Here is a 26,319-nt window from a genome sequence, read left to right on the forward strand (position 1 = left end):
TCTACAATTACAGGAAATAAGCTCTATGGAATATTCTTCTTGATTGGATTGGATCTGAATCATCAAATGAAAGACATTTTATCCATTTGGCTTATTCATAGAATGTGCTTTATTGCATTATATAGTAAACTGGAAGATATTGGGTGAGTCATTTAACTACTCACCAAGGCTCATTTAGTAAAATACCACCCCTGGTGCTCTATAGGTTATGACAGAGGCTTAGAGAAGAAAATGTATTTTATAGCTATTATCAATATTAGTCACAATCTTTTGTCGTGTTAGGGAAGATATTTCGTATAAAAATAAAAGAAGCCACTGACCTAGGAGGTAAATGATTTGCCTCATGTCACAGAGAGGTTGAGGGAGATCAAGGTCTCCTGGCTCCCCGTCTGGTACACAAACTAGTGGAACACATTACTCTCATAAATGCACGGAGTTGATAAGAGGGTTCCTATTCCCAGGAAGACATTACTTACATGCCTTTTTGGGTGAAAAGGGATGTTAAGCCACAGGTTGGTTTTTGTTTTTTTGTTGTTTTAATCTCCCTACCATGGTAGATGGGCACACTTGAATTAAATAAAATACCTTACCATCCAGAGAAACCTGCTATAAATAATGAGAAAGGACTCCAAAGTTTCATGGTTTTTTTCTTGAATAGGGAGGAATGAAGTAAAAGTGTTTGGACACTCAGAAACTGTATCCTAAATGTAAGAAATCATGTTTGTCCCCAAAGAAAGTCATATGATAAACACATGGGCTTGTAAAACAGCCTACTCCAAACCACGTACTGAAGTGAAAGAGAGAGTTGAAGATGTATTTTATTTGATGAGCCATATACAAATCGTAGTATATGTTCACAACCTCATTAAATAAATGCAGCTCCCTTGGAACAAACCAAACATGGTCACAAACTTCCTGAGTCTATTTCGGGAAACAGAACTGCTGGGCAAGTTAAGTTTCAGGCCACGGACCAACCACAAGAGCCACAAGGACGACTGGGGGGATAAATTTGGAAACCCATAGTGCAGAGCCTGGGGGATTCCTTCGAGGCCTGGGAGCAGACCAGTGAGCAGTTACTCAGGGAATTACCGTATTTGTTCATATATGACATATTTGAAAAGTGGAAGTTAAAACATTGACCCTGCTTCTAGTTCTATATCCCAATTTCACGTGTGCTTGAAAACCAATATGGTAAAATTGGGCTGGCTGGGCGGAACAAATAGATTTCAGCTCTGCACGCACACACACACACACACACACACACACGTACACACACACGGAAAATGTGCACATTTCTAAGTAGGGTATTAATTTTTTACCTATTGTTATAGGTCAAATATATTATCAACGCTTTGGCGTTTTTTAAAGTCTCAGATCAGGTTTTCTCCAAATGTGCAAGGACCTTGCTGGTATATAGATACATTCTTAGGGATTCGGGTAGTCTCTTAATTTTTTTCAGTGTTAGGTTTTCACTGTTCTGATAACCTTTAAAAACATAATATAGCATATTCTGGATCATCTGGAGGATCCCAAACTGCCATTTGATTTGTGCTTACAAACAAATTGATGCCACATGGTATTTCTAAAGGGAAAAAAATGGCTTTAATATATAAACCATGCATTCACCCTCAAATGAAGGCCAAATGCTGTCATGATTTACTGTACAAAAGAAGTTTTCACAGCAGTTCCCAAAGGGCAAATCGGGGTGAACTGAATCATCACATAACACATGGTAATGTAGACCTCGCAGTCCTGCAACAGGGAAGCTGTAAAGTCGGTTCTTTGTGCCAGGACCCCTGGCTTCCACTTTCATGACATATTTGGACCATGCATCAGGGGTACAGGGAATCCGGAGATGGTCACCAGCAGCAGGCATCCTGTAGGACATGTTTCTCAGAAGGCTTTAGTGGAACACATTTTCGTGCGGTGGGGGCATAAAGAGAAGCTCACCTGTCAGCCTAGTACAGGATTATAGAATAGCAAATTTGGGCAGAAATAACTAAAATGAAAGAAACATCCTTGACAGAGGCTTTGTCATGCAAATTAGGTCTATTTAAAAATTCAATGTGCAGCAATTATAGATTAAAAGACTGAGAACTTTCCGGAAGCATGTTGTATCCCATGCTATGATGCTCAGTAAAGTTTGAACACAGTTGTAAGACAGGCTGTAAACATTGATGAAACGTGGTCCCTACCCTTAGGGTACTTACATTTTAAGGAAGGAGACAGTCTCCCAATGAATTAATTTCAGTATAATTGGGATGCTATGGAAGAAAGAGAAGAGCCCTTTTCTAACCTGATACAGAAGAAGGACGAAACAAGCAGGAACCAAAGCAAGCTCATGAAGACGTGCATCAGAAGTAGAGGCACAGAATTTGAGAGGTAAAAAGAAGAGTATCAGACACAAAGTCCACAACAGAGGCTCTGTCCTAAGGAGCAAGCTTTGGCTCTTTGCTAAACACCAACACAACACACACTGTGCAGGAATAACATTTCGAGTCACTATAGTTTCTTGGCACATTGTACTTAATTCAGAGTCTGAGGTTCAGACTTCTCAACTCATCCTGCTGTTCTTCTAATAAAGTCACAAAGCATAAGTATACCAATAACACACTGTACACAGTAGTGACAAATAATCCAAGCCTCTTAGAGTATTTCTAGTTATCTCAAAAGGCAGTGCAAAAATCTTAAACACAATTTTCACTCTTTTCAAAATTAAAAAAAAAAGAAACGATATTTGTATGGGAAAACTATTTTTAATTTAAGGTACACCTTATTATGTCTGTAAAAGTGGAGAAGAAGTGGTGCCTTCTAGAGTTAGCTAAAGAATCAGAACAATTCAGATTGAAATTGTGCTAAACCTATCAGAGCTTTGCGGCTTGGTTAGCTGTTGGAATAGCCCGGATTGCCAGGCATATCTCCAAGAACCACATTTTAGTTTTTCATTCTCATTCCGGAGTAACTTATAAATAGTGAGAGCTAAAAAAGTCTTCTGCCTCTGCTGCTTTAAGGTCAGTGCCACAAATCAGCCTGGAAAGCCGAAATCCAATGGGTCCAAAGAGCCCCTCGTAGTTCGGATGCTTACAGCTTTCAGCTGTAAGCCTGCAGATCACAGAAGCAAGTTGCAGCACAAAACTGAAAAGGTTGCAAGCTTCAAAGCGAATTCTAAGTAATGGGATCTTGAGCTGAAAGTACTCTAGAAATCTGATGAAGTTCAATAGCTAAGTGCCTGACATCAGTTTCAATAAATTGGAAACTGTGAACTTATTTACAATAGTAACTATTCTCCCCAGCCCCACCCAAACTCCTGGGATTCTATTGTAATTTAGACACAGAGAATCGTGTAATAACAACCCAGAGAAGATAAATGTAGAACATAAAAAGATCAGTCCTAATTACAGTTTATATCGGCGTTGGGTAAGAATTTTGCCTTCTGGAAGGTTATCCAAACCAAATTCTGGACCCTTGGAGAATGTTCTGCTTTATTTATCGTTCTGCAATATTGCCTGCCTTTTTCCAGTGTTCTTTGTATTTAAGAAATATTTTGTACGTGTCCCTGTTTTGCAGCCTAGCTGCTGATATCAGTGAAAAATGGATGGTGGGGTACTTATTCGTGTAAATATTTTTCTTTTTGTTTTTCGCATTCTTTAGCAATAAAAACCTTATAACTTCATTCCCCCAGGTAATGATAGAAGCCAGGCAGAAATTATTTAAAAGAAAAAAAAATGAGATTAATATTTCAGTTTTGCAAAACAGGAAGAACTTAGGTAGTATATAAAAGGGTCATGAATTCACAGGCGAGATTATCTGTAGTGTTTTATCTTCATAAATGTAACTGAAAAAATGATTTAGAATTCAGTTGTAATTTGAAATAAACATGTAACTTATTGAAACTAAATTGTTTAAAACAAAGTTAAAAATTATCAATTAGATCTTTTTACTTTGTCTTTTAGTCATCTTATATCTTTCTTGAAATCTCATTGCGTAGGCATGTTTTATTAATGATCTATTAATAAGCATTCACTTAAAACATGACTGATTAAAAAGTAGACCTGATTTTAAGTAAGTGTTCTGAAAATGTTTCATTTATTGAATACATTGAGGTTTAAGTTCCCATTTATATAGCTGGAGGGTAAATTACAGATACTCATGCTTGTTTTATCATTATAATGAAAGCATCACTCATATTTGCAACCCTAATTAAAATTCTGCTTTGACCCATATAAATTCAGCCTCTCCCTAACTAGATTATTTTCAAATTTTTGTATAAACTTTACTATATATCGATATGATAATGAATGTATCTATCTTTAATATAACATAATCAAGGTTAAGAGAAAGTAAAAATTAGGTTCAGACTTTTTAATACTGCAGGGTACATTTTTAGTACCCTACAAAGGGAATTAGTTCATACGACTCCCATTAACTTTAATGGAACCTGTGTGGGCCAACTGTATGCTGAAATTCATAGGAAGTTAAACATCAGTAGAGTTCACTAGCTTCATTTTTTTTTTCCTTTTTGGAACTCTAGTTTTGACTACTTTTACTTTCCAATGGTCTAGAGGGAAGACATATCAATAAAAATAAGTCACCTAAGTGCTTTCCAAGTAAGCCCCCATTTTTTATACATTTGCCTAGAAGTTAGAAATCTGCAAACAATGCCTAATAACATTTGAGACTCAACAAATAAATTCAACTAACTAAAGAACATAGTTTTTAATACGAACATAGTGTTCTTTAAACATGAATATTATAGCACTTGCTGTCCTCCAGTGTTTATTCATTTTTCACATTCCTATTTGTAATTACAATAGCAAAACCAAAGACTTTAGTCATTTTCAATATATAAAAATTTATTTTACATTTCTATCAACCTGTTAAGTGTTTATATTTGAAATGAAATTTATTTGGAATTCTATATGTTGGTCTTGTTAAAATATTGTGTACAGTCCTCAGGCACTCAAGAAACACATGGACAATTAAAAATTAAAACAGCATCACGAGGCCAAAGGAACCTATCTGTTGTTCACCAGTATCAGCAATATCTTTCCACAATTGTAAATTCAATCACCAGACTATGCAGTGAAGTTATGATCAGCTAACAAATCCATTCAAAAGGATGCAGTATAATATTGAATTTACATTCATCACACAGAATACCAAAAGAGATAAATGAAGCTTCCTCTAATATCAACTCATCCAAGGTGTTCATAGCACTGCTGAATTTGGAAACACCTAGGTATCTCTCAGTTTTCTCTTTTTCTCTATCAAAGAGATCAATCTAAATTTAGAATTTTGTAGAAATCTGTAGAAATTAAAATCACCATTTAAAAAATTAACTTAAAAATTTTAAAAGAACCTTCAGTGTGAATGTAAGAGAATCTTTCACTTTTACCTTCTTTGGGCATCTAAATAGCCCAAACTGGATTCATCACACAAAAAACTTGGTTTAATCAGGAACAAGTAGACACTAATTAGAGCATTGATAATTAACATCATAAATCACTTGATCTTGGATAAATGTTTCATTGAGAAAAAAGATTGGTCAATAAACTCTGTACATAAGTGAAGTTTCCTGTAAAAAAAAAACAAACATTAGTTGGTTATCATGTGAACATCTGAATCATGCATACCATCAATGAATATTAGTGCTGCAAGTAACATTAGCCATCTAGTCTATGCTATCATTTTTTATCTTATTTAAATAGGCTCCACACCCAACATAGGGCTTGAACTCACAACCTCAAGATCAAGAGTTGCATGCTCTACCCACTGAGCCAGCCAGGCACCCCCTATGCCACTATTTTAAAAGTAAAGAAATTGAGCCTCCAAGAAGTCAAGTGATTATCCTAAGGTCTTCCAGCTACTTAGATTAAAATCTAAATCTCTTGCATTCATTCACTGAGCAAGTTTTTATCGGGCACCTACACAACATTGGAAATGGGTTAAAGTGATAAACAAAACATACAAGATCCTTGCCATTTTGGATCTGACATCCCAAATGAAGAGATAAAGTAAAGAAGGAAAGAAGTAAAGCAAGGAGACAATTTCAGATAGGGAGCTTACTCAAAAGGACTTGGTGTAATTTTTAACAACTAAGAATGCAGCTAATTGATAGTATTTCTCTTCTCAACTCTCGGTATTTCCTTCCTCTTTTCGAAGTTAAAAATAAAGAGAGAGATTTATCAGTGATCTATCATACATCTCATTGGTCAGGTCCTCTCAAAAGACATACACATATTCATGAACCACATCCATATTTGCCACGCTTCATCATACTTATGTTTGTCAGCTGTCAACGATGGCCACTTTTATCAGAGTTTCTCGCTGTCTGACTTCTGCAGTTTTGGATTGTTGAGTTTGTTCCTGTGTCACAGGAAAAGTTCAAAGACTAAAAACCTAAGACCATGTGCTCAAAATAATTTCAGGAAAATGTACGGGTAAGGTTTCTCTTCCAGAGCAAAATGGTTGTCCCTCCATGGTTATTTTTCATTCCATGTGATTTTCTGCGTAGAGAACAAAAGAGAGTTTGAAAGATGAGGTGGGGTATGAATCTGGCTGCTTGTAATTCTATGAAATGATACTGACTGTCTTGTCTTCAATGTCAGACAGTAAAACTGCTTCCTCTAACTAGCAAAAGAGATGCTCAATGCTTTTGTCTTTCATTTTTTCTTAATGCATAATTTATATATGGCCCATTTATTAATAACCATGAAGTGTTTTACCTGGAAATCTGCTCACAAAAGAACAGAATATACAGAATTAAAATGAACATTTCATAAGGTAGATATTATCTTTATATTTAAAAAAGTGCCCTAGTTAATTCTTTCTGAGATTGTTGAATAAAATCCAACAGAAATTATTCAATTATTAATATAACTATATTTATCACGTTAAACAAGAATTTCAACTATATCCTGGTTACTGATAAGTCCCGAGGGGAATAAAACATTTTTAATAATGACATATTCTACCTAGAAGAGAAAATATTTCAATAAAGCACCATTTCTGTGCATTTCTTGAAGGCAGAGAAACTTTATTATTCATCTTGTATGTGTTTTCCTTGCCTAACCGAATAGCATTACATTGTAATGATGACAAAATCTACAATAGTTAATATTTATGAAATAAATTAGTATTTGTGAGGCAACAGTCTTCTAATTCAGGTACTATTATCATGTCATGTTACTGATGAAGAGAGCTTAAATATTCTGCCCAATGTCACTCAGTTGATGAGAGGAAGAGCTGGGATTTGAATGGAAGCATCTGACCCCAGAACCCAGCTTCTTCACCAGTAACTACTATTTTCCACAACTTGCTCAGAGTAGACATTAAAAAATACATTTAAATTAAATTGAAATCCTGATAGATTAGTCTCCTTGATATAAACCATTAAAAAGACAAACTTGTGGGTAAATGTTGAGGGTAAAAAGTAAAACATTTAATTCACTGAATATTCTATGCATTCCAAATATTCTAGGCCTTATGGAAGTCTAGAGCTGAGGAAGGATTTTAGCAATCATTCCAATCCAGTCCCTTCCATTTTCAGATACGGAACTAATCCCTTCTGTGAGCAGACAGGTGACTCAGGTTACTTAGAGGCATACAACTTGTTAATGGGAAAGCCAAATTTCCTAATTTCCAAGCAAAAAAAAATTTGAATTACATTTGTTTTTGTGTTTATTTATTTGAAAGTGAATTAATTATACCTAGACCATTGCTTTATATAATATGGCAGACTCTTAAAGTGTCCTCTATCATCCCTAATTCCTGATGTCCATGACCTTATGTGATCTCCTTTCCCTAAGTGTGGATGAGATCTGTGGTGTACTCTTAACCGCCAGAATATGGTAAAAGCAATGGAATGTATTAGTGACATGTATGTGGTTATTTGATTACTTCCATAAGGCCATAGTTCCCATTTTGCAGAAATGTCTCTTGCTCTTTCTGGCTTTGATGACACAAGCAGTCATGTTGGGATGTGGTGAGGTGCTGAGGGGAACCAATGGCCTGTATGGACCTCCAGCTAAGAGCTAGCAAGAAAATGAGGACCTCAGTTCTACATCCCCAAGAAAATGAGTTATAGCACTAACCTAAGTGAATTTGCAAATGGATCCTTCCCTAGTTGAGCGTTCACATGAGAACTCAACCTTGACAATATCTCCATTGCAGTCTTTCAGAGGACACAGCTGAGATGTCCTTAAACTCCCAATCACAGAAATTGTGAGATAATAAGTATCTGTTGTTTCAAACTACCACTTTTAGGGTAATTTCTTATACAACAATAGAAAACTAGTACATGTAGTCTTCTTTGTTATGGCAAGAATCTGATGCTGAATTTAATTATTCTCAAACTAAATAAGTTTAGTTAGGTAAGGTTTAGTTACTTTTTATGTAATAGGAGAACCTCAATAAATATTTATTGAAGGAAGGAGTGATAAAACATCTTTAGTATTAGTATAACATCAGTAAGGAAGAAGTGAGATCTGATCATGGCATTAATATAATTTTTTAAGAAAAATTATTACCTAAAACACCATTCATTCTTTATTTATATGTACATAGAAAATGAAGTCAAAATGGCTTAAGATTAGAAAGGAAGAAATGACTTAGCCTTTAGAAATTTGTTGTGACTTTTCTACATATGTGGTATCCGTAATGCTATCATAACTTTTTCTGTTACTTTAGGGTCAGTGCTATAAAGCATTTATCAGTGTGGCTGTTTAACAACCGTTCCATGTTTAAGTTCATTAAAAGAACCACTTTTGACTGAATTCTTCATTTTAAAACTCTACATCACACTTGAATGGGCATTTATTTTATTCCTACGTTATTCAGACATTCTATAATGCCTAGTAAAAAGTCTTCAAAAACCAACTAGCTATGAAAAACAGATATGTGGATTTGAGTGTTCAATGAAAATGCTAGCCTGTTGTTTTTAATGTGACTATCCATAAAGTTAAGATACACTGGAGCTATTTCTATAGCGGTAACCAGTCAATTTGTCATTGACTGTAACATTACTAGGATTATAGGCAAATGAAGTTAAATTACAGTAGCTATTAAAACAATCTCAAATTTAAAACATAGGGATTTTATTTTGTATCCTTAAAAGGAACTTGCAAAATTGGTTTCCGGGCATATAACATTTCCTGTGTACTGAAAAAAAATTTACCTATATTAAAAAAAAATTTAAATCATCCAGTTTGCTTCATTTTACAGGTGAAATATTAAAGTGCAGGGAGAGACCAATTCAAGGACAAGAAAACGGTCAGTGACAGAATAGCTTCGTCAATCTATTCTCCTGAATTTTACTAATAAAGAAAGACTTGTAATTTCTTGTGCATTTATCAAACCTTAACAATGGAGAGTGACAAAGGCAGAACATACGAGTCATGTGTTCTTGTCTTATCCTAAAATACAGGGACCAAGGGGCGCCTGGGTGGCTCAGTCAGTTAAGCGGCTGACTTCGGCTCAGGTCATGATCTTGCAGTCCGTGAGTTTGAGCCCCGCGTCAGGCTCTGTGCTGACAGCTCAGAGTCTGGAGCCTGTTTCAGATTCTGTGTCTCCCTCTCTCTGACCCTCCCCCGTTCATGCTTTGTCTCTCTCTGTCTCAAAAATAAACGTTAAAAAAATTTTTTTTTTAAAATACAAGGACCCAAGCATGAGAAATCTTAGTTTCCATATATAGATTTATGCATTCTGATACACCACAGATACCAAGTAATGGTTAATAAAAGAAAATTGGAAGAAGTAATTTCCCAAAAGAAAGGGATGAATCTTAAGAAATCATGGTTGTGGAGGAGTAGGTATACAGCATGTCAATACATCAAATAATTTTTGAAAATGAATTTATTAATAAACAGCTAGTGGGATTCATTGTGTTTGCTGAACTTGAATCATTACTTTTTGTACTTTTGAAAGAAACTAGATAGTTATCATTCATGATTCTAACCACAAATAATGAAGGCCAGAATATTAAAAATAATGAAATTTGAAAAAAAAAATAAATTCAAAAATTTTAAATAAACTGTAGATTATTGATAACACATGAAAGAGTTCTGAATTTATTTCTGGAGATTATAAAGTATGTAACAGTTTAACAATTCACCATCTCTATAGATGTTATGTGTACTATATTAGGTGAAAAAGTAGAACTATGAGAACTTGGAATAATTTTAGAAAGTCTAAAATAACCAAACGCTGTCCAACTCTAATGTTTATTCCCATTTAAAATTGAAAATCTACATTTTAGGATTGCTTTTTGTTTATTCCAGAATGCAATGTTGTATTTTTCTTATTCTTCTTAGACAAAGGGGTAAAATTGTATAGAAGAGGGAACGTATTTTTACATACATCTTAAAATAACGGTTGGGATACGAAAGCAATTGGAAAAACTGAAAACGATGTTTTACAAACAGTATTCTAAAAGAAGACCTCCTGAAGCAACCTGTTCCACAGGTAACACTGGGGCATCAGTTTACATAAGAAAGCTTTTACCAACTTTTACTGGCTGCAGTGTATGAACTTTGGAGCTCTTTAGAACTGCATGGTTTTCATACTCGGTATGCCTGCATGCATATATGTGTATAGATAATTGCTATGCCTTGTACCAAGGATATGAACTGTGTAAAATTACTGTAGGAAGTTGTAAATGATGTATGAAATGAGAAATCTTTGCCCACTGGCAGTACATAGATAGAACAGAGATAGTGACGTACAATCTCTTCTCTGTCATTTGTCATAGCATTCATCTTATAAAAGGCAGAACATATCAATAAACCTGAGTGTGGAACATGCATACTAAACAATACATATTCTTTCTCTTTTTTTAGGTCTCTTGTCTTCTTAAAAACCAGTTTACAAAAACCTTTCTGCCCAAGGCAAATGTAAAAAACTTCTCTGTTAATGATTTCAATGACCGATCCCAAAACATTAAATGCAGCGATTATAAATAGCGCGGTGTGTGACTTTATACTGATACTCAATATTGATGATTTTAGACTTGCCACGCAAGGTAAGTCTTTTTTGTGAGGACATATATAGAGGTTTTATCTACAAGGTCTAAAATGCAACCATTTAGAAACATCTGAGGGTAGCATTGACAGCTTCATTGCCCCGATGTGTGAAAGATTTCAGATTTCACCCCATCACTGACCGGCAGGAATAAATGGAACAGCACCTTTCTCCCAAATTACTTTTAATCTAAAATTCTTGTGACTGACCCCTCAATCCCACTGGCCAATCCCCAAATCAAGTAATTGATCAAACAATTGTGGTAATTAAACTTCGTTATATTCAATGCCATCTCATCACAAAATGCGATGTTTTCTACCAGGAAATCCAACCTGAGAGCAGAAATAGAAACAAAACAGAAAAAAAAAAAAACCTCTTTGCAAGTTAGCATATATTTTAGATTATAAAATTTAAATTAAGAAATGAACACAGAACAGGTGAAGCAAAGCTGTACCTACCTACACAAATAAAGCCAATATGATCAAGTAAGTTTATGCAAGAATGGAAAGTATAAGCCAAAGTATCTTTTTGGTCTTCAAGAAGCTAACAGTCTAATAACGTAGAGCTCAAAATATAAGAGGTGCCGTTTTTCAATGACATCTGACCTTTACTTTTTATGTACACAGAAGGAAATTTTAACATTCATGAAATTGCATCTTGCCCAATTTTGAATGCTTTCCTTCATGTGCCAGTTATGGTTTTGTTACAATAATAATGACATAATCAAATTTTAACAATAAAGAATATGCTCTGGCATTTGACATTTTTTACAGGATGCTCCTGAAAATTCTTTCTAAAAATTGTAAAACAAATCTTTCCTTACCAGTTGAGTTCATGTCTTCTTGGAATCACAATCGATTTTTCTTTTGCTTGTTGGAAGTGAAATATCTGATTTTATTTCCCATCAGTAGACCACACAGATGAATGAATTTTGTTTTGCATACGAGGCACATAAAAATGATGGTATCGTTTTGTTGCTGTGAATAAAGTCAACAAAAGAGCATAAGACAAAACAATATCTGCATTTGGTTTATTTTCTAAGTAGAATGTAAATGCTGTCTTACTACAATGAACACATAAACAGCAGAAATTAATTTAAAATTTTCAATGAAAGAAGCTTTCAAATGTTGGCTCAACATTTAGATTGTATTTAGAAGCATACGTTTTCACCACCACCTTTAATATTAATATACAGAGACTTTTTTTGTTTGTTTCTTGTTCTTTTTGTCTTCCTTCCCTTGCACTTGCCCCATTTTGTTTTGTGCTGCTTTCATCACTGAAGTGCTATTACCCACTCAGCTCCTTGTCCAAGACGGAGCTCTTGTTACTCTTCCTAGCTGAGAGAAATTTTCTCAGTTCCTCTATTCTCCTTCTTTCTAAGAATTGGTACATACTGAAACTGTGGAACCAGGATTTTAGCAACTGACGGCTTTGCAATTCCTCTCCCATGGTATTTTCATTTTTTCATTGTTTACGTGATCAAAAACACAAAAGCTGGGAAAATTCTGAGAGTACCAGCTGGATGGACAATTAAGGAAACACTTGCTCAAGTCCATAAGTCTGATAATTATCCCCGCCATCCATACAGAGATGTTGTCAAATACAGTCAGCAACAACATATTTTGTTTCCCATGAAAAATAAAACATCTCCGTTCCACCCACTCACCCCCCACCCCTCCATTGACATCACAACAACACTGGGATTAATTTATATCAGCGAAATAAGAAAAAGTCTGTGAGGCAAGGAAAATAGGGCTCACTTCTGATATTGATCAGATCCTCTGAGTTAAAACAATCAGTAAAATCTCTCTAGTATGATTATATTTGCTCTTATATTTGCTCTTAATTATTAAAAAATGATTGTAGGAGTCATATCAACAGATTATACATTTGTATTTCTCTTTGTGTGTATATAAAAGCGTGTCAGAATTCGCATAGGACTTTATGCAATTCATAACACATCCACATGGATCTCTGGATCAGAGATCTCCCCAATTAGGAAATATTTGTGTGGAATTTGGTTGACTCCATCCATTGAAATATTTAGACCTACTCCATGGGAATGCTAAGTAGAAGTCAAAATGCGCCATGATTTTCCTTTAGCCAAAAACTCCATCAACAATTGTCTCTTAGTGAAAATTTTGCAGGTTACCTTTGGTTAATCGGAGGGACAGAAAACATCTGTCAAGTCCTTTTGTTGGTTCAAAGCATATTTCTGCTCTCCCCCGCCTACCTCCCATTTTCTTCTGGTAGCTGTACTTCCTGCTAATCATTTTCCCAAATACCTCTTTGGAGATATTTACTCAGCTGATTTCCAAAATTGATACCAGAGTTAATTTGCATCAAAAAAAGCTACATTTGTTGGAGCGCCTGGGTGGCTCAGCCTGTTGAGCATCTATCTGACTTTGGCTCAGGTCATGATCTCATGGTTCTGGGTTTGAGCCCCACATTGGGCTCTGTGCTGACAGCTGGGAGCCAGGAGCCTGCTTCAGATTCTGTGTCTCCCTTTCTCTCTCTGCCCTTCCCCCACTTGTGCTCTCTCTCTCTCTCTCCCCCGAAAATAAGTAAACATTAAAAAAAAAACCTACACTTTTTAAGGCATAAAGTAGATGGCTTATGACTATAAATCGAGTTCACCCCACACTTCTATGAGTTATTTATTTATTTATTTATTTGAGAGAGAGAGAGAGAGTATGCACGTATGCACACACTTGGGGAGGAGGCAGAGGAAGAGAGAGAGAGAATCTTAAGCAGGCTCCAAGCTCAGTGTAGATGCCAACTACAGGGCTTTATCCCAGGACCCTGGGATCATGACCTGAGCAGAAATCAAGAGTCAGATGCTCAATTGACTGAGCCATCCAGCCTCTATTAGCACTTCCTTTTCAAGGACAATTTTATGTTGAGGAATTGTGCTTTTGTTAAATTTAGTTATATGTGATTTCTAAAATTGGGAAAGCATAGTCTTTAGTTTTTTTTAGGATGTATTGATTCATAAAAATTCACATTTTTTGTAAACACTATTGCTTTTGCCAGAATATAATCAGAAATTGCATGATAAATTATTTTGTGATTCACACACTTTTGACTAATCTTCATAGTAAAAGGTAATTCAACTGTATTCATGGACCACTTAATTTAACCAATTTTATTAAAAGTATGAAACCAATTATTTCTATCTATTGAGAATGATGTTACCTTGGTTTTTAAAACAATGGTCACATCTGCCATAAAGACATTATAAAAATTTTTCCATGCTTGATATATACTGGTATCATGTAACTATACACAGTGAATTGTGAAATAATGAAATATGAAATAGCTATTTAGGCTATTGGAAAAAGAATGTTTTTTTCTTTCTGCCCACTCAATGGCAAGTAACCTAAGCCTTTTGAAATAAAGATACATAGCACTCCTTTATGACAGCTGACTTTGTTTTCTTTCCAGATGAATTTCTCTAAACAATTATCAACATTTTTATAACTTCTTTTCTTTTTATTTTTTAAAGAGGGTTCTGAAAAATGTCTTGGTGCCTATTAGCGGTTAGTTGTATAATTCTTTTGAAATATAAACTGCCTTCATTTTGTATCCATTCTGGAAAGCTGAGCTTATATTTTGCAACAACATAAGCATCTATTTTATTTGGATACTATACCAAAACCAGGCAAAACTGAATTTAAGTGACAAAATATTATCTTTCAGGAATTTAAAATATTCTTTGCCTTATATGTTAAGTTCTGGTAGCTTTAATTTTTATAATACTGTACTAGGAAAAGTAAGCTTAACACAAGAGGAGGGAAATTTAATGAGTAACTTAAAGAAAATCACCATTGAAGCATAATTCTCACTTAAACACGGAACAAAATGAAATTTCATTGCAATTAGAATGAAAACTCTACCACCTACCTAAAATATATTTGCTATTTTGGAAAATACGTAAAATGCAAATTTGGTATCATGAAATCTTGGGTAGTCAATGATTCATGTGTATATAAAATTGAGTAACTTCATGGCATGCAATACGTTATTTGCAAGCATCCTAGAAAAACAAGCTATTTCAAGTTCCATTCTGCAACAGGGTGTATACCTATCTCATTTGAGTACTGTAGCAAGTATATTCACACCAAATGCAAAACTGATTTAGGTCTCAAATTCTAACTCAAAATTTTGCTTTAATTTTGAAGACTATATACATGTAGACTGTACTTTCTAGCCAACATTAAGCTTCAAAGCTAAATCATGCCTTACTAACCTAAATAAGTTTACTAGTGTAGTACAGTGCAGTATAGTACGATATATCCATTTTAAGGTCCATACTTAATTTTTTAATTATTTTATTATAATATGTTTGCTTTTACTCAAAGTCTTTGTTTTGCTTCTTTTCCTTTTGAATTTTTTTCATTAATTTTCAATTTATCCATTCTTTTCAACCCTTAACAAATTAGTGTCTTTCCTTAATTATCTTCTCAATCTGTTGTATTTTATCTTTTTCTCCATCTATTTTATTTCTCATTTTAACATCAAATTTTCAGTCTGCAGCATAATGTTTTATCTTTGGAATGATACAGGGATTCAGATTCAACCAATTGTTTATTCAACACAAATTTCTTGAGTATTCCATTAGGTTTTTTTGCCCCTTCAGATCCAATTTCCATCCTGAATTCATAGTCTTTTCTATACATGAACTTGTGGATCTTATTCATAAGTTAATAATATAACCCATGTTCTAAATGTAAAGAAGCAAAGACCCAAAAGGTTTAATAAACTTTCTCAGATACTCAGCTAATATAGAGTTTAGTCAAAAATTGAATCATGGTATCCTAAAGTCTAGTACTCTTTTTCCTGTGATTTATTTTTCTCTTCCACCCTCCTAAATATCTTTCCATTGGTAACATCCATCAGTGATTATTTATTGAGAACCCATAGTGCATTGTAATGTATTGAAACTGTATCAGGCTAAATTCATAGAAATACAAGAACAATAGACATGCACCTGACTACTAATCATTTTGTTCAAGAATCTCCAACTATGAACACTATTAAGGGGCCACATTTTTCGATGTTAGTATCAACACTGAATGTAAGAACTGTCTCCTTATTGGTCTTTGAAAGCATCAGAATTAGAATTCCTCTTTCTTATCCTTGTTGACATATTAAATAAACAGATGAACCCATGGATAGACAGACAAAACAAGACAAGACAACAGACTGTGGGATAAGATACACCTGACCTAGATCCAGATGCTAACCATGGAGAGAGCTCCAAAACTCACTGAGTCACTCATTGGCAATACTAGCAGGTGGAAATTAATGAAAGAATGTAGATTCTGGAGTACAGTGCAGCTATAGAGATCACCTGGAAAGTTGTCCACATACAGCAAAACTGTAAGTTGTAAGGGAGATGGGAAACAAGAGTACTGGTAAAAATTGGATAGGAATCCAGAATGCGATGTACTCTTCAGGTTTGTTTTGAGGAGTAAATAAAATAATATATGTAAAATTTGCAACCTAGTGCTTGGTACAAAGTATAGGCATGGTATAACAAATGACATGAAGAAAGCTACCAATAATCATAACTCTAACAAGATGACTCAAGATGTGGGTTGGATCTAAAATATAGGGCAGCGGATAGCAGAGATCTTAACTGGGATAAGGCAAAAATGGAGAATCAAGGGATGAACTGATATGGCCCAAATATAAACACTTACCCTATAAACACAAGGTCCCCACACAAAATTGCAACAGAGAAAAGCAGTGTTTGTTAACAACACTTCCACGGGCTTCTCTCTACAGATGCTCTGAATCCCTTAGGCTATCTGAAGTTCTAAATTTATGATACAGATTAGATCTATTTTTCCCACATCTGAACTGTGACACAGAATTAATGGTTCCTTCCTCATCAACACCCATATTTTGAAATTTCAGGTGTTAGAAAATCTGACAAGTCATTATTGGTCATGAGATAGGAAGGACTTTCAGGTTTAATGTCTTCTCCTGCAGGTGTTTGTTAATCTAAGGAACTTTTAATTGGTTAAATATTTTAATGTTTGGGGTAACTATTCCCATGTTGTAGAACATTCGTCTCTAACCATTAGCAACACAGAGACAGTAAGTTTTAGTGTGTTTGTGGAAGGATCTTGCTTTTTAGAGCCGGATGAGGGAAAAGGAGAAGATGCAGGCGTTTGGGGGATTATGTTTCCATTCAATCCCTTTGCAGGGATTATTATTCTTTCTGGATCTGTTCCAGAAAATTCAGTTGTGTTCAAATAAATTATTAAGTTAATCATAAGTATTAGTTATTCGATTTTTCTAAATTGACTTACACATTTAATATAATTCTTAATCTTAATTTTTTTAATTTTTATTTACTTTTGAGAGTGAGAGAGAGACAGACAGACAGAGTGCAAACGAGGGAGGAACAGAGGAGACACAGAATCCGAAGAAGCTCCAGGCTCTGAGCTGTCAGCACAGAGCCTGACATGGGGCCCAAACTCACAAACCGTGAGTTCATGACCTGAGCTGAAGCCGATGCTGAACCGACTGAGCCACCCAGGTGCCCCTATAAATCTTAATCTTAAATTACCATAAGTTTTTGATTTTTTTTCCATGGAGCATGACAGAAATTGGGAGTGAAATTAATTTAGAAAAGGAAATATTTTCAGATGTATGAAAAAGGGAGTAATGAGTGTGTACAAACATATAAACTATTACAGTTCATTAAGATTAAAGCAAGTTTAATTAAAGCAGTGTGTATATTAGACAATGCACAAATTTCTAGACAAAATTTTCATGAGATTTTTGTTCATAAATAAGATTTTACGTTGCTGAAGTCTTAATATACAAACGTGTGTGTATAATTTACTTTTTCATTTTTAAATCATTAGAAAGTGCCGGCAAGAATCATTTTAATGTTATATAGTCCATGATTTATTTCACCATTTCTTTATTATTGGACATTGAGACAATCTTCAAATTTCCACTGTTTAAATAATAATGCTCTCTATAATAGCAAAAGTTCAGAAACAATTTATAAGTTTAAGGGCATGAATGGTTAAGATAGAACACATCTAGGCTATAAAAATTAATAAAAAGTCTGCAGTACAATGGAAATATGCTATGGTACAATGTCTACACATCAAATTACAATTCAGTTTAGCTTGTCTAAGAACCTTCTCCTGGTACATCACATTGTACCAGTATTAACTGTTCCTATGACTTCTATCTAAGGGCTAGGGATTGCAAGTTTGTCCCATTCTGTACCCCCAGTTCTACAGTGCCTCTATTTCAGGCACCCTGTGGGCACCCAGGGTATGTTGATGATATGACTGAGTAAATCTGCTAATGGAAAGACTAAATACGATTAACAAAGCTTTGGTCATGTTCTTCTTTTTTCTTCCAGCTAGTTGTTTTTCTTTCTCTTGTTAACATGTAGGCACATTTCAGTCTTGGGCTTTGGGTCTAGGAACAAATGATTTTCAATAGATTTGGAAAATATCCCACCTTATTTCCATCCTGAGGTACATTTAAGGAGCAATGGTTCAGTGTGGAGATGTCAACACTACAGATTTATTTGCTTCCTTTTGCCTTGGCAGACAGAGTATCAGAGAGAAGGTCAAGAATCAACATTTCCATCAGATGATATCTATGGTAACAGATGGCAGTCAGTCATGCTTTTAACATGAACATCAAATCAGAATAGACAATAATGCCTAATATTGCTCAGAGAATTTGCTAAAGACAGGTTATAAACTATGAAAACTGGGTTTAATTTCATCAACAATAATCTAGTATAAGATCGTTTTTTAGGTTTTTGTTGTTGTTGTTTTGTCTTTAGCAATTAGGAAGTCCTAAGTAATAATATATGAAGTGAAGTTAGATGGGAAGCCTAAATTCATTTTTTATCTGATTCATTTTATTCATGAAGGAAATATGGTGGAATACTTAGGAGTGCTCATTCTCTCTTTGTCGGTTTCATTCAGCAGGATGGCCATACTGTGCCCATACAGCTATACTTTTGCTACCTAAATCATCCTAAACATCCTAGCATATCTGAACTGTGCATAGAGGCCAGCCAAGCATCTATACTTGGCTTGTAATTGTCAACAGAGGGGAGCATAGTGGTCACACACGAGGGCACAAGTCACCCAAGTCAAAGGACAAGGAAGAGATGGGATATTTGTTATTCCTGTCAAAGTTAAAAGGAAAGATTTTTGCCTTTTTCCCCCTAAAATTATGTATGGCACTGCCTAGCAGACTTTGAAAGAAAGCAGGAAACTTCTAAAAAAATGGTTCTTTTCAAACTTATCATAAAGACGACTTCTTCTGTGGAAGAGATTTTTCTATTTATAAATGATTTCACTGTTTACATGACTGTGTTATATGAGTCTTATGTGTCAGTTTATGCATGCATGTAATTGTTCCTATAGAGAAATAGTATCTTCACTTAAGGGTGAGAGAGGAAAACGCGATTTCTCTTCCCACAAACAAAGCAAGGAGAGCTGGAACAAAAGAGGACTCGTTTTGTTTTCTCATTCATGAACCCACACATGTACACACACATGCACGTATACACACAATACAGGCAGATGCAGGGCCTTCACAATCTTGAAGAAAGCATGACATTCTCAGTAGTCTGCGGCATAAATTAAATGCCTGACTTTACACTCTCAAACTAGTTTCATGGAAATACTATTTCCCCGACCACTCTTCCATCATAATTTTGGCCAATAAATATCCCATTGGACTGTAAGTTTCTTAAACACAAAGAGAGTATCTCATTCACCATAGTAGCCACAGCACAGTTCAGAAATGTGAATCCCATGCCAACTATGAAACGCAAATTCTACTTAATTTTATATTTTGTTTATAGACTATTTCTACCACATATAAAACCAAATTATTACAGTTTAATGTTATGAACTCAACAAGTGTGCATGATCATCATATTCTGAATTACACCTCTGTTCTTAAATATTTCCCTCTCAGATTTGAGTCTACTTTGATGCTTAAGACTACCCTCAAAATAAAAGTCATTGATTTGAAATATCATTCATTAGTGTAACATGCCAAAACCAGAACTTTTCAAATAGCAAACCAATATATGCTTATAGACATTAAAATACCCTAATGTTAATCATGGTAGGTAATGGTTACTGAGTACTTTCACAGTGCCAAGTCCTGTGCTGTTTCACAGAATATTTAAAACCCATCTCTTGAGGTGTCTCTCTCTGTTATAATATACACTTTATACAAAAGGAAAACTCTTGTGAAGAGGTTAATAACTAGTCTAACACAGTATCGACTGGATACGATACGATAACACCGTATCGACTGGAGCTAAAATTCAACCCTCCTTTTCTCTAATTCTAATGCTTTCAGTCTTATATACTTTGCTCTGTTGTTTGCTTAATAAAAATTGTGTACCTCTCTGACATCCTGTTTCCACCATTATAGGTGCCAACAAACTGTATTTGTCCAATCCTCGTTGTCATGGCAACCTAGGGGGAAAAAATAATAATTTTTAACTTACTAAATCTGAATGCTCAATGCCGGGACCAAAGACCTATGGCTTGTTTAAATAAGATTTTAATTAAAGCAAATACGTAGTTATTCAGTTAACTGTTATTGAGCTCCTATTGTCTGTGGAGCATTCTCTACACAAAAATAAATCCCATAGTTTTTTTATTGCAGCAAAATATTTATATTAGCACAACAGAGTATGGGGCACCCGGGTGGCTCAGTTGGTTAAGCATCCCACTCTTGGTTTCAGCTCAGGTCATGATCTCACGGTTCTTGAGTTAGAGCCCTGCATCAGTCTCGGTGCTGACAGTGCGTAGCCTGCTTGAGATTCTCTGTGTCTCTCTGTGTCTCTCTCTGTCTCTCTCTCTCTCTCTCTGCCTCCCCCACTTGCTCTGTCTCTGTCTCTCTTAAAATAAACAAATAAATAAACCTAAAAAAAAAAGAGTATATGCCTGTATCTGACCAATTTTTACATAATCCACAACTTTATGAGTAAATAAGTCAAGTAGTTTTTAGTGAATGTCTTTTTGGAATAAAAGTGAATGCAACGAAAATAATAAAAGCAATCGTTAATGATAGTACAGGAAGTTAAGCACTACACCTAATCTGTGGAGTAAAACAACACATTCTCTGGCAGTACTGTAGGTTTATTCTTTACCTTGTGCAATGATATGTAAATGCAACAACCACAACTAAAGACTATTCTTAGAAAGGTGCATACCATAAACAACTGCCATTAATGTTACAGAAACATGTCCTTGGAAACAGATACTTTCATATGGAATACTTGGATTTTACTAACTGTGTGCCCCTTTCACAAACCTGTGAATGAATTTATACCATTGAGGTTATAAGGCTCTAGACACCCTCTCACCAAAAGAACCTCAAAGATTAAACCTGCCACATCCAACATCCTGACATCAACACCCTGGGCTGTATATCTAACTCCAATACATTTATCCTTCTTCAGAACAAAATAGATAGACAGTCAGCTAACTATGGCCAAGAGTGAAAAGTACTATCTCTTATTTCTTAGAAGACTGAAGAGCTGTTTCTCCTTCACTGACATAGACTATATTTTACTCCTTTGTATTCATTGAAAAGAACACTTTTTTTTAAACTAAGCAACTACTAGGAAAGTAGCATAACTGCTCGAAGAGAAAGCTGGATCTCGTCTCTAGTGCTGATCTGCTCTGTAGACTTGGGCAAGTTACTTAATCTCTCTGTGCTTCAATTCTCTTCACCTGTAAAGTGGGAATAATAACAATACTACCCCAGTGGGAAGCTCAGCAGATGGATATGACAGTGTAAATAAAGCCCTTATCAATACGCTTGGCACATGGTGAGTAACAGTCCACAATGACGAAGATGGTGACCGCCAGGCTCTCTGTACCTAAGAGAATCAGTTTTCCTGTTCTGACCCTCCCCTTCTGTCTCCTGCAGTCATTTCAAAAATGAGCTGTTTTACTTCTTGTGGAACATTTCAACTGAGCCCCTTCACTGGGACCCTCCAAGGAAGGTAGGATACTAGTAGACACGGAAAGGTATCCTGATGCACCTTGAGAACATATGCTAAGTGAAATACGGTAGTCACAGAAGGATAAATACTGCATGATTCCACTTACATGGGGCATCTAAATGGTCAAAATTTGTTAAGAGGGTAGATCTCATGCTATGTATTTTTAACAGTTTTTATTTTTCCAAAAAAGTATCCTGAGATATGACAAAAAGGGTAGGCAAATAGTGGAAATATGTGTTTCGGATACATTCCATTTGTTCTTACTAAATCCCTAAGAACAGAGACCCAAAAGATACTTTCAAGACTCCACACTAGCAGTTAAAAGTTATCTGACACTTTGAGCCAGTTTCTTCCAATCTGTCAGCTGCTGTCTGTTAGAGAAATTTTATGCCCTGAAGCAGTTGTGGCATACAATAATTCATAAGTGTGACTTCTAGGAACACCCACTTTACACAATACCAGCATTAAACATCCAAAATCCTAAGCTATAAAATACAAGGATGATGGAAGCAACAGGATGAAGATTGGGAACGAGCTGTGATTCCAGCAATTTCAAAGCTGTTATTTCATTGTGTTTCCCAAACACCAAACACTTATGTCTCAGACTAAGTAGGAGTGTCCAAATTGGTACTCTGGAATTCGGGGGGGGGGGGGCATGGTTCTCTTAAATATGAAGGGTGACACTATGGACTCTTATAAAAATAAAAGGGGCTCAGCAAAGAATAATAGTCACAGGAGTCGGAAACGTATAGCAGAATGGTTACAAGTTTGTATCAATGCATTCTGTCATTTCTGATCATATGCAGATTAGACTTCCCATAGGAAAAAAAGTCTACGAGCATATATGCTCACAATTTCAGTTCTGAATTCAGTCAAGAGTATCTTCACTGGCTTTATAAAATAAAGAGAAATAGCCCCATCATTCAAAGGAAGACCAGGTTGATTAAACACTTAAAACGGGAAGGAGTCAGGAAGTGACAGGTTGTAAGTTGACTAATTTAGGCACAGTCCTTGAATAAGAGCATAAATGTAAAGACCCAACACCAAAAGCAAAAGCCTTAAAGACTTTGAACTTCCTAACTGATATGCAGATTTACTGTCAAATTTTAATTTTTTTGCATATCATTGTACCTTTTAGTTTTCAAATATTATGAAATGTATTTATTAGCATAACATGATTTTTCTTACTGGATATTAATTTTTCAGTTATTTAGAAAATAGAAATGCATAAGTAAAAATATTTTTAACCTACAGATATAAAAGAGAATCCTTGCAAATATAATATCAGCATTCGTGATGTGTTTTACAATAGACGTGGACATTTTGATACCTATCAAACACTTAATAAAAGATGACTCCTCAAGGCAATTTGCAAACTATGGTTTCATCTAGATATATGTCAGTGTAAATCAGGAGCCTTCAGTTCACCGTTTTTCTAAACAAGTATGCCATAATCTTTGCTAGCTCTGTTTCCGTGAGGCCATCATAAATCTACGACACTGCACTGTCTCCTCAGAACGCAGTCACACATTCAAATACTTGAAAGCGTAGTGAACTATACATATAGCAAGTCTATATCGACTTAGTAATCTCCTTCACCTGTGGGGCATATTTCATTTTCACAAAATCTTAATAGAAATGCGCCCATCTTGCTTAAAAACACCCTACTATTATCACACTTCATTCAAAGATACCTTTTCGGCTCGTCTATAATCTGAAATAGGAAAATAGGAATGGACACTCGTTTCAACGTGCACACATGCAATTTGCCTACAATGTCTACCAGATCAGCCAAGGTGGACTTTGGTGAATTGAACGCAAACATACATTCAAATGACATAAAACATTTTGTTCTCAATTTGCTACCACTGATATTTAATTTGCTTTGATCTAAACATGCTAACGTTATCCAAGCGGAAGAGGCGACGAAGATCCGTTGCTATAGATGTATTTCTAATACTGAAGGTGTCTACTAAAAAGGAAGTAAAATAAAATGTGTGAAAGTCTTTAATTTTCTATCTTCAAAGTTAAATGGTATATTAAAATCAGAAAAAAATAAACCTTTGCCTTTTCTGGAATTATAGTTTATAGTTTTGTATTTATGGAATGCATTCATGGGCTCCCTTAGGATGTGAAATGTATGGAAATATATGTGCATTGCTAAAGAAAGAACTAAATTTATTCTTTCCCCACATCATGCTCTTCTTTGCAGTAGAGGTTTTTAATTCAATACAGAGCTAGTATGCGATGGAGCCAATTTCCTGGTCTATATGTGTGACAAATGCTGAAAGTAGCACGAGATTAACAAATTAGTTGAAGTATAGATCTTAAAGGATTTTTTTTCTGTGTCTCTAAATCAAAATTCATACTTTATTTGAAACGAAGCTTTCTTTAGAATTCAGGAATGACTAAAGATCCTTTATTTCTCTGTATTTAAGATAAAAGGAGGGGATGTATGACAACTACTGACATTTTTATTTTGAGCAAATATTTTTATTTGTAAGTAAGTTTACAAAGGTCATATATTTGCGATTTGAAATGATTTTAATTGCAGTCCTGCATCTCAGGTTAGTCACTGCAATGTGTGACTTGGGAAAGATGAAAAATTATTCTCAAAATAAATAGTTATTCCCCCAGATAAAATCATAAAATGAAAAGCAGTGGTAAAATGCATTTATTTCAGTATTTTTTATGGGTAAAAACAATGTTTAAAATGTTAGGTGCTAGATAAATATGCTTACTTTTCTAGTAACATTTGTTAGCTTGGTTTTAAGTAAAAAAACCTCTCAGGCTAGGCTGTTTTACCTATCCTCGAAATCATACGCTTGATATAATCCAGATATCTAACACCAAACAATAAAAACATCTGTGACAATAAAAGCATGTAACAGTTGTGGAATTGTTTAATTTGGGAGAAAATGCCTATGTTTGATAATCACACGTGCGTGAACTGATTGCTCCTCTTTGTAAAGAAACTTTTATATTTTGCAAGTAGTGTTTTGTTTTGTTTTTAAAGGAATCGACTTATGTGAAAGAGCTCTTTAAAAGGTGTTCAGAAATATGTGTTTTGGATTTGGCTCACTCATTCAGAGTCAGAGGCTTGTCATAGTCCACCTGTTTTGCTCGGGCTTAAATTCTATCAAAATACAGCCTTTTAAAGCAAGCACAACCTTACTTGTTGTACCCAAACATGATAACATACTTAAAATTCAAGAAGAATTCTATGCAGGTTGTACGTCTCAGTCACCCAATCTCCTTTCACATATCTGTTCATGTTGACAGACTATGTCATAATACATCAACAGAAAGATCAGCACAGAAGAACAAAATTTCATCGCCTGACAGCAAGAGGAAAACTGATTTTCAGTATTAAATTAGTAAAAATATATCATTACCTCCCTTCCAATAAGTCTACTACCTCTAGAAAATAAGGTGTCTGCTATAATCACAAGCGTATGCAAAGACAGTTAGGGTTGCTTGCGTCTTTGGTATCACTCTTTGAGTGACAGCCTATTTTCATTTTGTCTTTTATATGTTATTTTATTTTTTTTTTACCTCAGAAGCAATGTAGAGAATTAAAAACAATTTCTTAATGAGACACATGGTATTACGTATGCAAAAATATATGCCTGCCAATCGTTTTGAGGACAGGCTTTCCTATACTAAGTCATCGGCAGGAACCTATTGACCACTGAAATGGAAACAGGTATTTAAGCTTCTGGTACAAGTTAGGAACCTCTTTCATATAACGTCTCTCTCTGTTTGGATTTCAGGAGAAATTTAACCATACCTGCAACAAATAATGTCTTTTGCAGCCCAGGGCATCATCTGCCACTTAGGCTTTAATTTTGCCCCTGTTTGAACACCCTACAACATATGCACTTCTCTTTTGTCTATTATCCTAGAGTTGTGCTATTCCCAAATATTGACATCATCTACTTTTATCAGCATTAACTGCTCTGAAGCTTCCCAGGCTCATGCTCAGCTCTATTTCTTCCTATTGATTATCTTCCTCACTCCAGCAGGTAGCTAGCCAGCGAGGCTGTCCTGAGAAATAGCTTCCAATGACTTTATACGCACAATTTACACGGAATTGTTTAAAGAAGATATTAGCCTCAATACAAATCAGTGAACCTCATTTAGTCAATACTGCACAATTCGGCTGTTGGCACCCTGTCACATGTTAGCCCTTACAGTCGGCGGCCGTACCCAATCTGCACATTAACTATAGTATTTAGTTTCATATTAAAATCAAGCCGGGTTTTTTC

At 35.1% G+C, this 26,319-nt stretch overlaps 1 long non-coding RNA gene across 4 annotated transcripts in view; it reads right to left on the reverse strand.

Annotated features, from left to right (window-relative positions):
- Positions 1–1,577: 1,577 nt before the first annotated feature.
- Positions 1,578–26,319, reverse strand: part of LOC102899780 — a 42,765-nt gene continuing 18,023 nt past the window's right edge. For 2 of the 4 annotated variants that reach the window (XR_002739427.2, XR_002151841.3), the window contains 4 exons: positions 20,437–20,510; positions 18,514–18,655; positions 11,840–11,993; positions 1,578–6,506 (listed from right to left, as the gene is read on the reverse strand). This is a non-coding gene — a long non-coding RNA (uncharacterized LOC102899780). The remainder of the gene's footprint in view (positions 6,507–11,839; positions 11,994–18,513; positions 18,656–20,436; positions 20,511–26,319) is intronic. The other 2 variants (XR_891319.4, XR_002151844.3) reach the window with 2 other exon arrangements.

The sequence above is a fragment of the Felis catus genome, chromosome F2 (assembly GCF_018350175.1).
Source record: "Felis catus isolate Fca126 chromosome F2, F.catus_Fca126_mat1.0, whole genome shotgun sequence".
In the NCBI taxonomy this organism is placed as follows: Eukaryota; Metazoa; Chordata; class Mammalia; order Carnivora; family Felidae; genus Felis; species Felis catus.